The sequence below is a fragment of the Microcebus murinus genome, chromosome 10, assembly GCF_040939455.1.
Source record: "Microcebus murinus isolate Inina chromosome 10, M.murinus_Inina_mat1.0, whole genome shotgun sequence".
Taxonomy (NCBI): Eukaryota; Metazoa; Chordata; class Mammalia; order Primates; family Cheirogaleidae; genus Microcebus; species Microcebus murinus.
In genome coordinates, this window is record NC_134113.1 from 26849497 (window position 1) to 26872146 (window position 22650).

The following is a 22650-nucleotide window of genomic DNA, read 5'->3' on the forward strand; positions in this document are numbered from 1 at the left end:
AGCCTAGAGAGGTGTGGCAACTAAAAGAGAAGGACCAAGAGTCCTATCAGAGAATGAATAGGAGAGCACAGCAGGGGTAGAAATCAATACATAGTCTACAGACAAAAAGAATTCCAGCTGACCTAGTAACATAAAAACTATTTAGGAGGCTGGCAGAACAAAGGGAGTTGTGTTTGTATCTCTCTACATCATTTTGTAGTTTGTTGTAGCAATGAGAAATATTCATGCTTTTCCAGGGGAGTGACAAGATATACATGTAGAAATGGGTTTGATTTCTGAAGCTTCTTAGGGACCAGTTAGGTTTTACAGATGTGCCTCTCGCATGTGAAGATCACATGTGCCTATATTGTCTGACTATAGCCCAGGATGAACAGTCTGTGTGCTCTGGTTGGAAAGCTGGCTTTGTTATTCACCGGCTTTGTGTTTTAGGGCCAGTTCCTTAACCTGTTTCTTCATTTGAAATATGGGGAAAATTATAATAGCTCCTACTTTACAGGCTGATATAAGGATTATATAGGATGATGCGTGTAAAGTGCCCCACATACTGTAGGCCATTGATAAATGCTGGTCATTATTATTAATAACGTTGCCCAGTTGCAATAACAAGAGTGCTTTTCACGGGCCGGGAATTCAGGCACGGCTGGGAGTCAGGTGATACTCGAACTTGCTCAAGGAACAATAAAGAGACGGAATAAAAAGCTGCTGTCTTGCTGCTCCCTGTTGAAAGACCAGCTCACATCCCTTCAGGGCACTTGCAGCAATGGCTAGATCTTTCCTCTGGGATCGTGGTGTCTACGTCAGGCTAAATTGACTGCCCTTTGCACTTACATTGCATTCTTGGGGACCAGTTGGATGCCCACCGATGCTTTGAGCTAGAGGTTCCAGCATGCTGGTGAGGTCAGAGGAGTCTCTGGTTTCCACTGGTTCACAAAACAGCTGTCTCCATAGGTCATGGCCCTTTTTGACCGTCGTTTCAATCTCCTTGCTTCTCGCTCCTCACCTTTTACAGTGATCTTCCTATAGGAAATCAAATACGATTGTGTTCTCCTCCCAACCATCCTTGTAGAGGAGAGCATTATTACAGAAATATTAAGACCTGTGTTGTCTAGATCAGTGCTTCTCAAAGTGTGGTTCCTAGGCCTGCAGCATCAGCATCACCTGGGAGCTTGTTAGAAATACAAAATCTTGGGCCCCAATTGAGACCTATTGAGCAGGAGATTCTGAGGAGGCGGCACCTAAAATTTGTGTTATAACTTGCCGTCCATGTGATTCTGGCTTTTGTGCACATTTGAGAATTCCTTCCTCTAGCATTAAAAATAGGTCTGTGTACCGTGCGATACTTTGGTGCTTGTTTCTAAGAACCCAGACATTGAGATCAGATTCATCATGATGTTCTGATGGATTGTATCCATGTTTTGTCATATTATCTCTGCATTTTGCCAGTAGAAAAACCAACAGGGTTTAGAATCTTTTAGAAAAACCAAATGCAGCTCTCTTATTCTGCCTGCATATGCATAAATATTTGACTTGTTTCCCCTCTATTAGTCATTATTGCAAACCATGAAGTTGGAAACATTAACTGAATTGACCTTTTAAAAATTAACAGTAATGCTTGCCATTTCATTTCCTGATTCTTTTCTTTTGTGTTTTATTTTCTCATCAGAAAAAAAAAGCAGACTATCTTCATCATTTTTAATCCTAAGGCTGAAAATTGAGAACTAGTTATAGATTTTGCATGGGTATGTGGTAACAGTTGTGACTGCCTGGAGTATTATAGCACTAATGACACTAATGACAAAACTAATATTCTTTTTTATTTGTTTTTTGACATATAACAATTGCACATATTTTTCTGGAGGCACAATGTGATGTTTTAATACATGTGCACATTGTGTAATGATCAAATCAGGATACTTAGCATATCCATCACCTCTAACAGTTTTTTTCCTTGGTAGAGTCTTTAGACTTTTCTGTCTATAAGATCATATCATCTGCAAACAGGGACGATTTGACTGCTTAATTTCCGGTTTTGATGCCTTTTATTTCTTTCTATTGCCTCATTGCACTGGCTAAGACTTTCAGTCTTATGTTGAATAGAAATGGTCAAAGTGGGCATGCTTGGGTACATACCTTCTATACCTAATTTGTTGAGGGTTGTTATCATGAAGGGGTATTGAATTTTGCCAAATGCTTTTTGTGCATCTATTGAAATGGTCATCTGGCTTTTCTCCTTTCTGTTAATGTGATGTATCACATTTATGGATTTGCCTATGCTAAACCATCCCTGCATCCCTGAGTTGACTTCCACTTGATCATAGTGAACAATCTTTTTCAATGTGCTTTTGAATCTGATTTGCTAGTATTTTGTTGAGAATATTTACATCTATGTCCATCAGGGATATTGGTCTGTAGTTTTCTTTTTGTGTTATGTTCTTGTCTGGCTTTGCTCTCAAGGTAATGCAGGCTTCATAGAATGAGTTTCAAAATATTTCCTCTTCTTTAATTTTCTGGAATAGTTTCAGAATAATTGGGCTTAGTTCCTCTTTAAATATTTGGTAGAATTTGCCAATAAAGCTATCAGGTCCTAGGCTTTTCTTTGATAGGAGACTTTTTATTACTGATTCAATTTCCTCACTTATTATTGGTCTGTTCAGGTTTTCTATTTCTTTATAAGTCAATCTTGATAGATTGTATGTGTCCAGGAATTTATCCATTTCTTCAAATTTATTGGTGTATAATTGTTTATAATAGCCTCTTACAATCCTTTGTATTTCTGTGGTATTAGTTTTTATATCTCCTTTTTAATCTCTGATTTTATTAATTGAATCCTTTCCCTTTTTTTTTAAGTCTAATGAAAGGTGTGTCAATTTTATTTTTGAAAAACCAACTCTTCATTTTGTTGATCTTTTGTATGGTTTTTCTAGTCTCTTTTTTGTTTATTTCTACTCCAATCTTTATCATTTCCTTCCTTCTACCAATTTTGTTTGATTTGTTCTTCCTTGTCTCATTCCTTGAGGTACATCATATAGGTTATTAAAAACCTTTCTTCTTTTTTATGTTGGTATTTATTGTTATAAACTTACCTTTTACAACTGCTTTTGCTATATCCTATAGGTTTTGGTAAGTTGTGTTACCATTCTCATCTCAAGAAAATTTTTAATTTCTCTTTTAAATTCTTCATTGACCCATTGGTAATTTAGGAGCATGTTGTTTAATTTCCATGTATTTGTAAAGTTTCTGAACTTCTTCCTGTTATTGATTTCTAGTTATATACTATTGTGGTCAGAAAAGATACTTGATATGATCTCTATCTTCTTAAATTTATTAAGACTTGTTTTGTGGCCTAACATATAATCTGTCCTGGAGAATGTTCCATATGCAGTTGAGAAGAGTGTGCATACTGCAGCTGTTAGATGAAACAGTCTGTAAATATCTGTTAGGTCCTTTTGGTCTAGGGGTACAGTTTAAATCCAGTGTTTCTTTATTGTTTTCTGCCTAGGTGATTTGTCTGTTATTGAAAATGGGGTGTTAAAATCACCTACTATTCTTGTATTGCTGTCTATTTCTTCTTTCAGACTTAATAACATTTGCTTTATATATTTGGGTGCTCCAGTGTTGGGTGCATGTATATTTACAATTGTTATATGATTTTACTGAATTTATCCCTTTATCATTATGTAATGGCCATCTTTGTCTCTTTTTTACAGATTTTGACTTAAAATCTATTTTGTCTGATATAAATATAGCTACTCCTGTTTGTTTTTGGTTTCTGTTTGCATGGAGTATTTTTTTTCCGTTTCTTTACTTTCAGTCTGTGTGTGTCCTTAAAAGTGAAGGTGACTCTTGTAGGCAGCATATGATTGAGTCTTGTTTTTTTTTTTTTTAATATCTTTTAATTGGAGAATTTAATATATTTAAATTCAAGGTTATTATTAATAAGTAAGGACTTACTTCTGACATTTTGTTAATTGTTTTCTGGTTGTTTTATAGATCCTTTGCTCTTTCCTTCCTCTCTTTTTGTTTACTTTTGTGGTTTGGTGGTTTTCTGTGGTGCTAAGATTTATTTTCTTTCTCATTTGTGGATCTGCTGTAATTTATTTTCTTTCTCATTTGTGGATCTGCTGTAATTTTTTTCTTTATAGTTACTAGTTTCTTTATAGTTACTATAGATGCTAGCAGAAAGATTATCATAGTTCTAATTGACTATTTTAAGCTGATAACAACTTAGCTTTGATTACATAAAAATACATGAGACTCCCTCCCCCCAAAATTTATATTTTTGTTGTCTTAATTTACATATTTATATATTATGTGTTACTTGACCACTAATTGTAGCTGTTGTTATATTTTACAATTTTGACTTTTAATTTTCATACTGGAGACTTGAAAGATTTCCAAAGCACCATGACAATATTGGAATATTCTGAGTTTGATTATGAATTTACTTCTACTAGTGAGTTTTATTCTTTTTTTATTTTTATTTTTATTTTTTAGTTTGGCATATTATGGGGGTACAGATTTTAAGGTTTCAATAAATGCCCATTTCCCCCCTCCCCCCGCAAGTCTGAGTCTCCATCATGACCATCCCCCAGAGAGTTTTATTCTTTCACGTGTTTTCATGATAATAATTATTATCCTTTTGCTTCCAGTTGTAGCAAAACTCATTTAGCACTCACTTAACACATTAACTGCCATGTGAATTATACCTCTCACCAGTTTTGAGCCTGGGGCCTCATGAAACATATGTAACTCACATGTCTCTTTACCTTGGGAACTGTGAGAACTATTTTTCAAGTCACATAACACACACACACACACAAATAAAAAACAACAATTTTTTAATTAAATTAGAAAGATCATTTTGTTTTTGAAGTTTTTATTCTATTTTCATAATAAAACACTGTGGCCCCAAGTAAAAAATTTTTTTTTCTAGTGCGGCAGTCAATGTGTTAAGCATTTCTTATAAGCCTGGTCTTTGGGTAATAAATTCCTCAGCTTTTGCTTGTATGGGAAAGGCTTTATTTCATTTTCATTTCTGAAAGATAGCTTTTCTGGGTATAGTGTTCTTGGCTGACAGTTTTTTTTATTTCAGCACTTTGAATATATCACCTGATTCTCACCTGGCCTGCAGGTTTTTTTTGCTGAGAAATCTGCTGATAGTCTAATGGAAATTTTCTTATATGTAACTTGTCAGTTTTATCTTGCTGCCAAAACTAATATATTACATAATGCAAATACAGCCATGAAATTTACAAATTACTGTCACGTGAATTTTCTTTTTTATTACTTTTGCTATATGTATTATTCTTATTTTTTAATTGGGTAACTAAGGCTCAGAAGCTTACATCTTTATGATTGGGTACCATATATTTTATTTTGTTTTTGGTGGGGGCACCAGATGATTTTAGACAGACTTTTCTTTTGGAATATGAATATAAATAACAATGATGCATATTGGGTGCTTTCTATGTGCCACACACTATAATAGAAATGTTCTGTGTTTTCCTTGATTCACAAAAGCCCAAAGAGATAGTACGTAATACTGTTCCCATTGTACAAATGGGAAGACAGTCTTACAAAGGGTAAATAACTTACCTATGTCATACATAATCTTAAGGTGCAATAGAGCTAGGATTGAGATCCAGATTAGCTTTAATCTGAATCCTAGCTCTGTTCTTAACCTGTGTGGACAGGATCTCTAGAGATACTGCATCTAAGCAGTACTTTAAAGCTTCAGAGGAGGGAATTTTCACCTTTGGCTATTTTCTGTACCCAGGAAGAAACACAGCAAGAAAGAGCAAAAGAGACTCCACTAAATACTTGACTCCTTCAAGCCAAGGGACTTTGTGAGTTTCAGATGGAACCAGAGTTACTCATACTCTATTTATCACATCAATTGCTACTGATGATTTATTTTTTCAATGGCCTAATTCTTTTCAGAAAGTATTTCAGGACACTGTAAGGGTCTATAAGAGATGTCACATAATCACATAAATAGTTTTATGTACAGATAAAAGGGCAAGCCTTTTCTAAAAAGCTAGCCTCTAAGTGGATTATTTTAAATTAATTGGGACCTTCTTTTATTCTTATCATACAAGTGGCCTAGGTACAGTCCCAGCTTGAGACAACTATCTACTTATCCAACACAAAAATACTTTGAATAAGAGCAACAACATAATTACAAATTATTTTGACAATATTCAAATAGTGCAGATATGTATAAAGCAAAGATGAAATCAAAGTTCTTCTAGAATAATATTTTAACATCTCAATGTTTTAGGAAATTAAATATGGAACAAGGTTAATGAGAAGAAGATAATATAAATATCCCCACCTCAACCAAGCACCTCCTGGATCCTATTGCAATGGAAACGAAGTCCACTCTCTTTAGCTTTGTCTAGCTCCTGGTCCTCAAAAGGCTGAATAGGTATAGTACTCACTCTCTAGGTAAGCATATTATCAGCCACCCTCTAATTGGGGTTTATTGATCTCAAGCTTCAGTAAAAGGCTAGCTTGTGCTTTAATAACCAGTGGTATAGAGCAGTTCACCATTATCTTTGGTGCCAGCATGATTCTTTCTTGTTCCTAAGAAGTGCTTGTGCATAAAATAAAGTTGCATGCCACAATGCTATTCAGAAACTCAAAGTTCTGAGCTTTTGTAAATTTTTGGTGTTTTTGGAAACAGCTTTATTGAGATATAATTAACATAGCATATAATTTACATATCATAAAATTCACCCATTTAAAGTATATAATTCAAAGGTTTTTTTAAAATACATTCACAGGGTTTCCAACCATCACTGTAATCAATTTTAGAATATTTTCATCACTTCAAAAAGAAATACTTTATCCTTTAGTTATTACTCCCTAATCTTCCCATTCCCTTCCCACTCCCAGCTCTAGGCAACTACTAATCTAGTTTCTTTCTCTACAGATTTGCCTATTTTGGACATTTTATATAAATGAAATTTTACAATATGTGTACTTGGTTAAGTATGTGAGTAGGCAGTATCCTGTGGTTACAGGCAAGGTACAGATTTGGTTTCTACTCTTCACTTCTCTGCCTACTGCCTGTGCAACCACAGCCAGAACCCAACCTAATTTGCAATTTCCTTGCTTGCCAAATGAGGATAATTTTTCATTTCCTTTCTTTAAAAACATTTTAATTTTTTGAATCATTTCAAACTTACAGAAAAGCTGCAAGAATAGTACAAAGAATCCTAGTGGGTTTTTTTCCATATGCTCCAATTGTTAATAATATTCTATCACATTTACTTTAGCATTCTGTGTGTGTGTTTGTATTTTCTTTAAGCTATTTGAAAGTAAATTATAGTTGCTTATTTACTCCTAAATGTTAGTATGCATTTCTGAAAAACACATTTTTTGGGGGGGGCATATAACCACAGGAAAGTTATCAAAATCAGGAAATTAACATTGTTGCAATACTATTATCTAATCAAATTTTGTCAATTGTCCCAATAATGTTGAGGATTACCTGCTGTTTAATCTGCGAAGATTCCTCATGACCTTGACATTCTGAAAAGAACTAGCTACTTATTTTGTAGAATGCCCCTCAATATGAGTTTTTCTTGTAATTAGATTGGGTTATGCATTTTTACATTAAATTCCTCTTAGTCTTTTCATATATGTCAATTTGTCCCAATCCTGTTGATAACTCTGATCACTTGATCAAGGTGGTTTCTTCCAGGTTTCTCCACTATAAAGTTACCATTTTCCCCTTTGCAATTATTAAGTATCTTGTGGGTAGATACTTCGAGAGATTTTACAGAAATATCCTATTTCTCATCAAGCTTTCTTTCACTCACTAGTTTCCATTGACAATTTGTGACAATCAGTCATTATGATGATGGTTGCCACATTTTGATTTTCTAATTTCTATCATTTTTTCTAGATTTATTATTTGCATTCTACTATAAGATAAAGCTTTCCATTATATTATTATTTATTTTTGCTCAAACTATTTCAAATTTGGCCACTGGTGTCTTCTTCAGTCTGGCTGCTGTGTTGTTCTGACATATCATCATTCTTTAAGCATTTCTTTACTTTCTGGTGCAAAAAAAGATGTTTAGACTTATTTTGTATATGTACTGTTCTAGTTCTGGAATTGGCCTTTTCTCCAAAGAGCTCTGATTCCTTTTAGTGGAGGAAGAAGTTAGAAACCAATATATGAATACTAGTGGTGTTCACTGTTACTGGGATGTCATTACTTACAGGCCCTCTCAGTGCACAGAGCTAGGAAATATATGTATGTATACACATGTGTAATTTCAGATCATTTCCTGTATCTTTCTATCAACCTATATGAAAAATGATGATATCTCTCCAATTCCAGTCCAATGCCATAGGTTCATTTCATACTTGTAACCTCCATTCTCTGACAGTGAGAAACCTGGCTCCCTTTATTTGTAATCTATTTACTTATTTATTCAAACTTGCTTTCTTCTCCTCCAGAAGTGATCCCCCTTTTGAAGACTGCCACCTAGAATCACATATACTCTTATGTTCCTCCCTTGTTGCCACCGCTCTGATTGTACAGATCTTATTGAGTATTGATGCCCTTGGAGTAGACTTTTCTTTCTCTGGAGGTGAGTTATGTCAATCTCAAGCTCTCTTCTAGCTCCTTTCTTCTGTTCAGTATTTCCAGTCAGCTCTTCTCTCTGCTAAGACTTGCTGTAGAAGTTTGAGAGAGAATTTCCTAGGATTTGGTGTTGCTTTTTCTATGTATAGGTCACTTGAGGTTTGGACATTCTCTGTCTTCTATTTCTGCTGAAGGTGGGGTTTTGAATAGTTTTATTTGTTTTTCTTGCTGTTGCTATTGCTTTGGGAGGAAATATAGGGAGATTTGGATTTAGGGACTAACTTTATTCTCAGATACTTAAAAACTTATCCAAATAAGAATTTTTATTTTGTGAAGATTAAGTGACTTAACCTATGCAGAGTGCTAAGTACTTATGTGTGTGTGTGTGTGTGTGTGTGTGTGTCAGACAGAGAGAGCAAGAGACAGAAAGAGATAATAAAATTAAGTAAGGTTAACTATGTAATATAAAAAGTAAAGTACCTGGCACATAAAGTTTATAATAATAAATTTCATGAGATTTTCCTAACAAGAATTTCTATACTCATTTTAACTTTAACTTATGTAAAAGTAATATACATATACATATATACACCTATATGTGTATAAATATAATTTTTAAATGACTACAAAGCTTCAGCTAAACAGTCATCCCTAGATCAATCTATTATTTCCTACCCCAAGTCCATTATTCAGAGATAACGTCTTTCTACTTCTAGTTATTTTCTCTGTTATTTATGTTTTTATTTCTATATATATATCTTGCTTATAGTTCTTGATTTATCAAGTTTAGACAATATTAATATCTTGTTAAATCAAGAATAAGTATCTATTATATTGTGGGTTGGGATCCCCAGCATCACATCCAGGTTTGATGATTCATTAGGAGGATTCACAGGACTCAGCATGTAGTTCTAATCATGTGTCTTAGTTTGTTTTTTGCTGCTAAAACAAAATATGACAGTCTAGGTAATATAAAATGAACAGAAATTTATTGGCCACAATTCTGGAGATTGGGAAGTCCAAGATCAGGGGGATGGCCTCTGGGGAGGGCTTCATACTACCTCATCCCATAGTGAAAGATGTAAGGGCAAGAGAGGTTGAGAGAGAGACAGAGAGAGCAAGAGGGGGAATAACTCACCCTTTATCAACAAACCTACTCCCACCATAATGACATTAATCCACTTATGAGAGAAGAGCCCCATGACCTAATCACATCTTAAAGGTCCCACTTCTCAATACTATTGCATGGAAGATAAAGTTTTCAAAGCATGAACTTTGGGTGATACATTCAAACTGTAACATCATGGCTAAGTTTTTATTTATTTTTTTATGGCAAAAGAACACATAGCATGATCAGCAACAGTCAAAGGTATATATGGGTGAAGTCTAGAGGAGACAAGACACAAGCTCCCAGAGTCTCCCCCCACCCACACTGGAGTCACACAGTTCACACTTAATTGCTCCAGCAAGATGTGACAACAGGTGTGAAATCTGTTGGTCAACCAGGGTCAAACAGGTGTCAACCAGGTTAGCTCATTAGAGACTCAGGGCCCCATTTTGTTGTTGTTGTTGTTGTTGTTGTTGTGAGCCTGTCACCTAGGTACTCTCTGCTTGGCATGTGCAAAATTCTAGACTCCTAAAAGAAAACCACATGCTCAGTATAAGTCATATTGTTTGCACAGATTAGGCACAGTAAATCACTTAATGCTTATTCTGAAATCCAAGATGCCAGCCAGCGGCTACAGGGCCAATCTTATAAGTAAGAATTTTAAAGCATAGCAGTCAGGCCTGTTATGCTAACTTTTTTCTGGATGATGGTTTTTGTAAAGATTTTCACACTTAAGTCAAGTGGTGTGCTTATGATTACATCCAAGTAATATGAATATATCTCCATTTTATGTGACTATTTATTTCCCCTACAGTTAATAATGCCTTCTTTTAGTTTACTATTATTGTTTGCTTGCTTAGTTTTTTTGCATAACTATTAATTATTCTTTCCCCAACTCCAACAGAATTGTAAGAGAGGTAAGAGAAAAGACTTGAAAGGAAATTTGGGGCCATATTATAAAATGTGCTGTACACCATGTGTTATGGACTGAATGTTTATGTTCCCCCAAATTCATATGTTGAAATCCTTACCCCCAGTGTGATGGATTTAGAAAGTGAGGCTTTTGGGAATTAACTGGGTCATGGGAGCAGAGCCTTCATGATTGGGGTTAGTGTCCAAAAGAAGAAACATTTGAAAGGCTGCTTCCTTTCTCTGATCTCTGCCATATGAGGACACAACAAGAAGACGGCCATCTGCAAACTGGGCAGAGGCCCTCACAGGCACCAGATCTGCCAGCACATTGATCTTGGACTATCCAGACTTCAGAACTGTGAGAAATAATTGTTTGTTGTTTAAACCATCTAATCCATAGTATCTTGTTACAGCAGCCAGAGCTAACTAGGACATGATGCAAAATAATTTTTGAGTTTTTTTCTGTAGGCTCTGAGAGCCATGAAAAAGTCTTAATCTCCAAGAGACTTGATTAAATTTAGTTTTGAAAAAGATTACTCTGCTGGAAAAGGAATAAGAGTTGGTAAAGATGGCAGGCAGAGAGAGAAGTTAGAGAGTTACCATAGTCCAAGGAAGATATGATGCGGATCTGGTCTGTAACAGAAAAGATGGGAAAAGAGGAAAAAACTTGGTGGCTGCCTAGACTTGGAGTAATAGGGAAGGGATGTAGCATTTCAGGTAGATTATAACATGATGGGGTGAGAACAAACACAAAAAACCACTCTAAGGTTGGATCAATCTCATGTTTATTTAGCCAAGTATATTAGTTTCCTAGGGAAGCTGTAACAAATTACCACAGACCAGGTGGGTTAAAACAGCAGAAACTAATTCTTTCCTAGTTCTGGAAACCAAATGTCTGAAATCTAGGTGTGTGCAGGGTTGGTTCCTTCTGCAGCTTCTGAGGAGAATCTGTTCCACGCCTTTCTCCTGGCTTCTGGCAGCTGCCCACAGTCCTGAGCATTCCCTGATTGGCAGATACATCACTCTAATCTCTGCCTCCGTCTTTTTAGCCTTTCCCCCTGTGTGCCTGTGGCTCTTCTACTCTTTTATTTAGGCCCCACCCTACTCCGGTATGACCTCATCTTAACTTGACTACATCTGTAAAGACTCTAGTTCTAAATAAGGTCACATTCTAAGGTGCTGAGTGGACATGAATTTTGGGAGGACACCATTCAAACCAGTACACCGAGAGTATGAAATGGAACCCAGAACAGGAGCAAATCCTGGCATCTCAGCACAGGCTCTGTTTCCTTCCTCCCCATCCTTCATGGGTGCCTGCCATGCCAGGTATGCTCTTGTCAGGACTGGAAACCCCATTTCTTATAGTAGCATTGCTCTTTTAAACTTAGAGCTTACCATCTTTCTCTGGAAAAACTTAGATTGATTCTTTATGCGATCTCACATGAAGGACTGCTATAAACACCTGCATTTCCTTGAAATTAGGCCCTTGAACCTAATAGGCCCATAGTTTTAACTGTACCAGGGAAGAGGAAGGAGAGCAGATGAGAGCCTGGTGTCCCTGAACAATATTTCTGCCTACAGGCTTCCACTGTGCAAGTGGGACTTGGGTCAATGACATGGCCATGGTAAATAAGTAGCAGGGCTAGGGTTCCAATATAGACTCTGTGATTAAGGTAATTTGTATGTCCCAGTTTGTCTGGGACAGTCTAGTTTACACCTAATTAGAGCCCCCTTTGCTCTCCAAAATTTTCTAGTATGTATGATAGATTATATATTCATACTATTTCTGACTCTGTCCTGTACTCTCTCTCTCTCTTTTTGTTTTTTTTTTTTACCATAACATACAACTTGCAAAGACCAAAGAAAATCAGCAGCTAGAATGGTAACCTTTGGTTGCAGAGCACTAAAATACAAAATTGGTTTCTGGGTCACAGTTTGCCTGATCTCTACCTGTTTTCCCAGGAGTAATTAGAGCACTGAGATTTATAGTCATGATAATTTGCAAGTGAAAAGAAGAAAAAAATTACATCAAACAAATAAAAAAAATTTATGGATAAATGGTATTCTTAAAACTGCATAAGTCTGCAGCCAGTTTGTTTGGATTGAGCATCTCTAGAAACTTCCTATGAAATGAAGAAAGATAAGAAGCATGTGCAGTAGTCTCCCCTTACTTACTGGGCATACCTTCTAAGAATTGTGGTAAATGCTTGAAACCATGGATAGTACTGAGTGCTACATACATGATGTATTTACATGCCTGTGATAAAATTTAGTTTATAAAAGGAGCACAGTAAGATATTAACAACAATAACTACTAATAAAATAGAGCAATTATAACAATATATTATAATAAAAGTTATGTAAATGTGATCTCTCTCAAAATATCTTACTGTATGTATAATAATATATTCACCCTTGTGATGATGTGAGATGATAAAATACCTACGTGATGAGATGAAGTCAGGTGAATGATGTAGCATTTAAAACTTATGAATTGTTTTTTCTGGGATTTTCTATTTGGTATTTTTGAATTATGGTTGACTGAGGGTACCTGAAACCACAAAAATCAAAATCACGGATAAAGGGGGACTACCGTAGCATCCACCCTTTGAAGACATCAACTCTACACTGTGGCCTGTTGTGTTTTTTTATTACAGACTTCATTGTTTAAGAGCAGGTTTAGGTTTATAGAAAAATTGAACAGAAAAACAAAGAGTCCCCATGTATCACTCTTCCCCCAGTTTCCCATATTATTTAACATCTTGCATTAGTATGGTAATTTCTATTAATGACAGATAGCGATGCTGTGCTCTTGGAACAAACACTGGTCTGTGAATTTGGAACCTCCCCAACATCTATAGCCCCAACCTTCCCCCTTCCTTGGTGAGGTTTTCTGGAAGGGCTGGACTCCAGATGGGCTTTGTCAGTGTGTTCTAGAGCATTGCGTGTGAATGGTGCTCCCTAGAGTTGCACAAGAGGGATGTAGTAACTCCATGTCATCTCAATATTAGACCCCATATTAGGTCCCAGTGGGCCATTTCATATCTAGACCAGTTAAGATGAGGTCAGAGATTATGCTACCTTGGACTAAATCTGTTTCTCTATTGTTACATAACAATTAAACTTGCAGATTCAAAAACAAATATTTAGTTAGTTCTTATATGGCTTATTTGGCCTGATGGAACCAGAGTTAAATAAGCTAATTTCCCAGGCTACCAGATAGTTTCTCTAGATCTTATCAGGCCACACAGCAATGAAGGAGTTCTTATTTCATGACCGTGTGCAAAACAACGATCAAAAGCTGTCTAAACTCAACATTTAATATTTCATAGATTATTCAAACAAAGAAGTAGACTTTGATAGCCTATTCCAGAAGTTACCCATATATGTATATATTAACTTTAGATAATATAATGTATATATGTTAATATATGTATATGTATATATATTAATATATATGTATATATATGTTAATCTATGTATATATTAATGGGTCAGATAAAAACAATTTAGAGGGGGAAAAAATCCCCAAATCTCTCAGCACTTTTTCCATTAAAAAAGACTTCATTAGTGAGCTTCAACAGGCATGGCTGAGGTTGAAGAAATTGCACACTCATGACTGAATAGGTCATTGATGGGTTCCTATGGTTCCCAGTAAAGGATGCTTGGTGTGCTCGTGGCCACATGGATATGCATAATAATAACATGTATGAAGTCCTTACTAGTAACTAAAGACAGCCCTAAATTCTTTTCATGTGTTATTTCATGTTATTTCATGTTGACCCCCACAACGCAATGAGATAGAGGTTATAATTACCTGCCTTTTACAGAAAAGATGTTAAGGAATTTACCCAAAGTCTCACAGCTGTTACATGGCGGAGCTGGTATTTGAACCCAGGTAGTCAGATCACAGAGCCTGCTCTCAGGTCTGTGTCACATGACTCTCCATTGGCCTCCTTCAGCTTCACCATACGGGGAGAGTGGTGACTGTCTGGACCAAGGGTGGCCAACCTGTAGCTTGGCCAGTAGTCAGTGAGGTGGCCTGGTAGAAATAGTTGTGCCAAAATTGGACCAGGGTTTTGACAAGGACAATCGGGTTTTCTATCGTGAATATGTACTGAGAAACACAGAGGGAAGGGGCAGACACCAACACTCACACGGTGAGAACTCGGGGAAACTGAGGCTGTAAGATCATAGAGGTCTAGAGAAGTTGAGAATGAACCAAAGCAATGATGAGCCAAAAGAGTTAGCAAGCAGAGGTGTAAGTTAAGGAAAAGACAGAGTAGAGAAAAAAGTGGACGGTCACAGGAGCAGAGGGTATGAGGTGACAGAGAGGGTCAATGACTTCTAACAGCCAAGAAGGCAAGTTTATGCCTTCTTGAAGGCAAGTTCAAGACCGTCTCCAGGTTCATGCCCCTATTCCCTGACAGCCAGGAGACACTCCACAAATGCTGGCTTGTGAGTAGAAGGAAGAGACTCACAGGAGGACGCTGGATCTGCTAAAGGCAGCACATGCATTGTGAGGGCAATTCGAGAACACTTGTTGCCGAGGAGCTGATGAGATGCTTGGCCACTGGAGCTGAATGACTTTCAGGGGAGTTTCCCTTTCCTCTGTGGCTCTTTTCTTAGACTCCCTTCTCCTTTACTGTCAAGAGTACCATTTCACTACAATCCCACCTCCATTTCTGGAGGTTGCTCAAAGCTACCTTTTTTTTTTTTTGGTAAGAACGACTCAGTGGTGAAGAATAATTTATGTGAAAAATGAAACTATTTCTGTATATCCCCTTCAAATATTTTCTCTCTTATTATGAATAGAAATAAGAACATTTAGTTCCACCCGAGAGTGATAGCCTTTTAAAATCAAAGCATGTGAAGGTAAGGTTCAGCTACATTTTTAGTATTATAAGTGTTACAAATTTCAAATTACTTTTCAATGGTCAAAAATGTTATATTTTCTTCCCCTTGTAAAAATCCAAGGTTGATCATGCATGTGCATGAATAATCTAGATAATGATTTTCCATTTCTCAGAATAATTTACAAACTCTGCCTCACATATTCTCTTCCACTGTCAATTATGTGTGTCAGGAATGGAGCTCAAGGTCAGTTTTACAGAAAGGTTTATAACTGCCAATTTGTTCCCTGGCACCCAGTCTTGAAAGTGAATTTAATGGATTGGCTAAGTGCCACATGGGGCATGCTTCATGGAGAAAATATAATATTTCAATGCAGTATTCCTGATTTCTCATCCTAGTTTTGCCACCTTTCTGACTGTAATCTCAAGCAAATCACCTAACTCTTTTTTTTTTTTTTTTTGAGACAGAGTCTCGCTTTGTTGCCCAGGCTAGAGTGAGTGCCTTGGCGTCAGCCTAGCTCACAGCAACCTCAGACTCCTGGGCTCAAGCAATTCTCCTGCCTCAGCCTCCCGAGTAGCTGGGAATACAGGCATGCGCCACCATGCCCGGCTAATTTTTTCTATACATATTAGTTGGCCAATTAATTTCTTTCTATTTATAGTAGAGACGAGGTCTTGCTCTTGCTCAGGCTGGTTTCGAACTCCTGACCTCGAGCAATCCGCCCGCCTCGGCCTCCCAGAGTGCTAGGATTACAGGCATGAGCCACCGCGCCCGGCCTACCTAACTCTTCTGAGTGTTAGTTTCCTCATCTATAAACTAGAGGATGTAAGAATAAATTTAGTAATAAGTATTTAACAGGATTTTTGTGAGCTTTTTATTTATTTATTTTTATTTCAAAAAATTAAGGGTGTACAAATGTTTTTGTCTATGGTTACCTTGCATAATGCTTAATCAGGGATTTGGGTATGCCTGTTACCAGAGTAGTGTTCAAGGTACCCAATAGGCAAGTTTTTTTATTCCTCATCTCCCCCTCCATCCCCTCTTCTTGGTTTCCAATATCCTTTATATCTCTTTGTGCCCATGTGTACCCATCATGTAGCTCCCACTTATTAGTGAGAACATGTAGTGTCTGGTTTTCTATTTTTGATATACTACAATTAGGGTAATGGTCTCTAGTTCCATCCAAGTTGCCGCAAAAGACATTGTTTCATTCCTTTTTATGAATGAGTAATACTCTATGTCATGTATATTACCACATTTTCTTTATCCACTCATGAATTGATGAGCACTTAGGTAGATTCCATGTCTTTGCAATGGTGAATTGTGCTGCAATAAACATTCGAGTGCAGGTATCTTTTTTTATAAAGTGGCTTCTCTTCCTTTGGGTAGATATCCAGCGTTGGTATTGCTGGATTGAATGATAGGTCTACATTTATTTCTTTGAGGAATCTCCATACTGTTTTCCATAGCGGTTGTACTAATTTGCAGTCCCACCAACAGTGTATAAGCATTTCTTTCTTTATGCATGCATGCCAAAAAAACAATAGATTCTCTCCAGCATCTGCTTTTTGACTTTATAATAATGACCATTCTGATGGGGGTAAGGTAGCATATCACTGTAGTTTTAATTGCATTCCCCTGATGATTAGTGATGTTGAGCATTTTTTCATATGTTTGTTGGCCATTTGTCTATATTCTTTTTAAAAACTTCTGTTCATGTCTTTGGCCCACTCTTTAATGTTTTTATTTTTATTTTTTCTTATTGATTTGTTTGTGTTCTTTATAAATTATGGATATTAGTCCCTTGTCAGATGTATAGTTTTATGAATATTTTCTCCAATTCTGTAGGTTGTCTATTCACCCTGTTGATTATTTCCTATGATGTGCAGAAGTTTTTAAATTCAAGTCCCATTTATTTATTTTTATAGTTGCTGTTATTTGCCTTTGCGGTCTTAATCATAAATTCTTTCCCTAGGCCAATGTCTAGAAGAATTTTTCCTACATTTTCTTCTAGAAATTTTGTGGTTTCATATATTATATTTAAGTATTTTGTCCATGCTGAATTAATTTTTGCCCATGGCAAGATATAGGGGTCTTGTTTCATACTTCCGGATGTGGCTGTCCAATTTTCCCAGCACCATTTATTGAACAGGGCTTTCTTTTCTAAGTGTATGTTGTCCACTTTGTTGAAGATTAGTCAGTGGTAACTATATGGTTTTATTTCTGGGTTCTCTATTCTATTCCATTGGCCTATATTTCTACTTTTAAACAAGCACCAGTTTTGGTTACTGTTGCCTTGTAGTGCCATTTGAAGTCAGGTTATGCCTCCAGATTTATTCTTTTGGCTTGAGATTGCTTTGGCTATTCAGGTTCTTTTTTGGTTCCTAATGAAGCTTAGAATTAAATTTTCTAGATCTGTGAAATATGACATTGGTATTTTGATGAGGATTGCATTGAATCTGTAAACACTTTGGGCAGTATGGACATTTTAATGATGTTGATTCTGCCAATCCATGAGTGAGGGGTGTTTTTCCACTTATTTGTGTCATGTACAATTTCTTTCATCAGTGTTTTGTAGTTTTCCTTTTAGAGATCTTTCACCTCCTTGGTTAAATATATTTCTAGGTACTTTTTCTTTGTAGCTGTTGTGAATGGTATTGAGTGCTTGATTTGACTCTCAACTTGACTGTTATCAGTATATAGAAATGCTACTGATTTGTGTACAGTGATTTTGTAACCCGAGACTTTGCTGAATTTATTAATTAATTCTAGGAGTCTTTTGGTGGAATTTTTTTAGGATTTTCTAGATAAAAGATCCTATCACCAGCAAACAGAGATAGTTTAACCTACTCTTTTGTGATTTGGATGCTCTTTATTTCTTTCTCTAGTCTGATTGCTCTGGCTAGGACTTCCGGTGTTGTGTTGAATAGATGTTGTCTTGTTCCAGTCCTTAGGGAGAAGACTTCAAGGTCACAATCTGAGTCAGAGGCCGGGGACATCATTCTCTGGCCCAGACCACTAAGTTTGGTCTGACTCAGATTTTGGCGGACACTTGATGTCTGATCAGACCTTCAACAAGTCATCTGAGTTGGGGACACCCTCTCAGACTTCTGGCAGCAGGTGACCCTCCCTAAAACATCCTTTACTTTCTCCTAGTTGTCATCACGGGCAACATTCAATCGGCTCCACCTAAGGACTCCTCACTGGGCTGTCTCCTTAAGAATTTGAGAACTTTGGAACTCACTGACCTCTGTCCGACCTAAATGCTTAGTCTTCTATTGCAGTACAGCCTGGCCACAAGGTAAGTTAGGTGAGCAGGAGGTCTGGCCTGAGATTGGCTCTCTAAATCATAACACCATCCTGCAACTTGATCTCTATTGCCACCAAGAAGAAAGGAGTAGATGCAGCAGTTTCTCGACTCTACCCTGCCATTTTTACAACCCCCTTTAAAAAGCCCCACTAGCTGGTTTTGAGGACCAGCACATTCTTCCTTTTTCCACCTCCATGCTGGTCCTTTTCCCCCTCCACAGGGAAAAGTAAATAATCCTTTTCTTTCTATCCTAATCTCTGTCTGGAGAAATATTTCTCAAAATCTACGTGCACTGGCATCTTTACCCAACAGCAGATACTACTACTAAAGAGACTGACCAAATGTATGAAATAATTGTTTACTTTACCTGTTGGTTGCGTAGGAATTGAGTTTGTCAGCAAGTATATATAATTTACAAGCTAGTACAGTATAAAATAGTTGAAAATTGGTACCTGAGAATATATAAATATAAAAAGGCAAAGCCAGGTCAAAAGCTAGAATAAATATTTAGACTAGAGAGTCCTATGAGGTTAATAAAATTGAGCTGTAAATGTGATTCTATGCTTGCCAGGGGCCAAAACAAAAATGAAAATATGATCAGTTATGTGATGGTCATTGACCAGAGGGGGAAAATCACTCCAGTCTTCTGGGGAAAGAAAGCTTTTCATGGTACTTTTTTTTTTTTTTTTCTGAAAGAAATTTTTATGAAGGGACAGCACGTATTTTCTCCATGGTTCCTTGAGCAGCTTGGCAGCCGTCCAAAACCTGCGGCATAAGAAGGTCAGCGATTCAAAGATTCTGTTTCCAGATTCTTCCCCTCTGCTAAATTTCTGTTTCATTGCAATTAAAAAACAAGCTTAGAGTGTGGTTTTTCCAAGAGCTGGGATGGTGGTATTGGGAGACTGTCCAAATCTGCCAGGCCCTAAACCAGGGCCATGACAATATCCTGACAGACCCTGCTCTGGCACACCTGGAGTGAGTCGCCCCATCTCCCGAGGCTCAGTTTCTCTCTGTCTGTAGGGGACCACTGACACCTTGCTCAAAGGGTAGCTGAGAAGATGAGTGAGATAACACCTGCAGCTGTGCCTGGCAGGGCCTATGTTCCATTAATGGTTTTCTCTTACACATTTCTTCCTCCCGCTTAGAATCGACAGAAAGATCAATGGAGAGATTATGTGTGCAATAGGCCTCTCATCCACCAGGGTTTTACTTTCTACCGTTTCAATTACCTGCAATCAACCGTGGCCCGAAAATAAGTCAGTATAAAAAAAGACCATAGTCACATAACTTTTATTAGAGGATATTATTATAATTGTTCTATTTTATTATTGGCTATTGTTTTTAATCTCTTACTGTGCCTAACTTTTAAGTTAAATTTTTCATAAGTACATATGGGAGAAAACATGGTGTATACAGAGTTCTGTACTATTCATGGTATCAGGCATCCATTGGAGGTCTTGGAAGGTATCCCTGTGGACAAGGGGGAGACTACTGTGTTTGCAAAACTTTTGTAGATGTGCCAGCATATGTGTATTCTAGAGGCCCAATCTATTCGTTTAAGAAACAAAAGGGGAAGAAAGAATTGAATGTATTTCTATTTACCACTAATTTCCTCCCCTGAATTCTATTTTTATATATTTTTATTTATTTTTACCTAAAGCAAGAAAACAAGGAATGGCCTTGTTTTACCTAATATATGTGTGCATATAAAATTTAGACATATATGTGTATGTCATTTTAAAAATCCCCATTTTTGCAAATTAATAAGGCATTGCATCAGTGATTCTTGCAGGCGAAAACCAAATAGCAAGTTATGGAATTCATGGTCAAGAGCCAGGAAGGACTTCTTAGTTGAGCTTATGTTGGGATTTCCCACCTTCACTGCCTTTATGCTGAGAGACTGGGCTCCCACCTAGTTGAACCTGCTCACAGCTGGAGATTTCTCTTTCTATAAAATTCTCAGAATGTTTACTCGGTCTCTTGCGTCAAATGTCTGAATTTTAAAAAGTGATATAACTCCACTTAGATGATGAAGTCTATGATCCCTGAGTAAATTCTTCCTGCCTTTCTAATTCACTCAGTCCAGATTTGTTCATCTGAGAAGGTCCTGAGAAATGTGTGCCTTCTTTGGGAGACACCTTAGATATGGTGGTTTCTGTGACAAAAAATCTTGGGAGGGACAAAGTGTATTGGCCCAGTGGTTACCAGCACTGTCAACAGAGGGGATGATTATTTGTACAGTAATTTCCTCTCTATATTTTTTCTCCTGAAAGAAAATATCCTGTTAGCCCACCAAATCTAAAATTGGATACTCTGTATGTGTCTTATTATGGTTTTGTGGACAAAGGAACTAAAAACAATGGTAGCTTAAAAATAAAGTGGCTTTGTTTCCTCTGGCAGTGTCAGAAATGTAGACTCTTTCCCCAGTAGAAAAGGGTACTAATTGTGTGGTTGTGACAGACTAGCAGAAATGTGTCTAGTGCTGAGCATTATAATTGGTAAGGGTGGAGTGGGTTTATACACAGAAATCCAGGGTGTTTACCTCTGTTAAAAATACTTAGATTTAGTAGTCTGTGAATACTAAGTTAGAAAGGTTTTAATGACCAATATCCATCCAGAAGTGATATTGGCGTGGGGAGAAGGACACTCTGTTTTGAACATGTGGCACTTCACTGGGTTCAGCAAATTTCTGTCTTTAAGCATTCTAGATTGGAACGATAACCCCAAAGGTGGCCACTGAAGGCAGTCCTTTGTGGCCTGTGAAGTTCTGGGACTTTTGCACTGGGGACTGGCAAACCAACAATTCGAGCACTGTGACACTAACATAGCATTTACTACATTGCCTACATAGTATTGATATCATGAGTAATAAAATGAAGATGAATATGTTGTCTTCCCCTCATTGAATACTTACAATGTTAGTTATGACTCAAAGTACTTCAGCCATGTTATCTCATTGAACCCTCTGAGTTGATAATATTATCATTCCCATTTTACAGAAAAGAAACTGAGCTCCAGAGAGGTTGAAGGAGAGCTGGGATGTATCATGGAGCACACAGCCAATTCCAGGGATCTCTGGCTATGGAATCTTTCTTTTAAATATATCGTTCCTCAGATATCTAGTTGATAGTCACTCAATTCATAGCTGTCCTGAAGGATGAAGGCTGTTATCCTATCTCTCCAGTTTATTTCCTATGTGTCCTTGGGCATGTTATTTATTCTTTGGCCTTGGTTTCCTTATTAGTCAAATTGTACTAGAGAATGGCCTGGAAAAAAAAAAAAGATTTTCTGTCTCTTTAAAACTTCCCCCACTATTTTTGGGAACAGCAGCCTGGCCTGCACCCCTGAGGCAGGTTAAGCCTTTTGTTAAAACTCCCAGGTGGCCCCAGCCACCCCAGGTGGCTGGCTGGTGGAGTTCATAGGCTTTGTCTTTGGCTGAGATGGGTTAATTAGAATAGTTAATCACAGTAATTGCCTGAAGCTGAGAACCCTCCCTTTAAAAGCTCTGTATTTCTGCCTAGATTCAGGAAATTTGGGATTTTGAGATGAGAAGGTCTACTATTTTTCCACCTTTGCAAAGTAAACTCTATTTACTTCCTCCCCAAACTGCTTGTTCTTGTACTTCTGATTCAGCCTCATAGACAAGTGGTCTAGTTTTTGTTGACAAAATGTAGAGAGTTTAACTATTAACATATGGTTTTTAAGATTCCCCTAATCATCGTATTAGTGAGTCTATAGTTAATATGAATTATTTGGGTAGCCTGGATCATTTGAGAACAGCAGTGGCTGTTGTGATCTATTTTATAGCTCAACATTTTAGAAAGGTGAGTTGCTTCACAATAATGCAGGGCATGGAAATGTGGTAGA

The 22650-nt window shown here is 37.0% G+C and overlaps 2 long non-coding RNA genes across 2 annotated transcripts in view; both read left to right on the top strand.

Annotated features, from left to right (window-relative positions):
• Window positions 1-18768, top strand: part of LOC105877058 (uncharacterized) — a 41639-nt gene extending 22871 nt beyond the window's left edge. The window contains exon 3 of the long non-coding RNA XR_012921318.1: window positions 18630-18768. This is a non-coding gene — a long non-coding RNA (uncharacterized LOC105877058). The remainder of the gene's footprint in view (window positions 1-18629) is intronic.
• A 716-nt stretch (window positions 18769-19484) lies between these two features.
• LOC142873272 (uncharacterized) lies at window positions 19485-21869 on the top strand. Its single transcript, XR_012921320.1, has 3 exons — window positions 19485-19563; window positions 19929-20039; window positions 21783-21869. It is a non-coding gene; the product is annotated as an uncharacterized LOC142873272 (long non-coding RNA).
• Window positions 21870-22650: the final 781 nt, after the last annotated feature.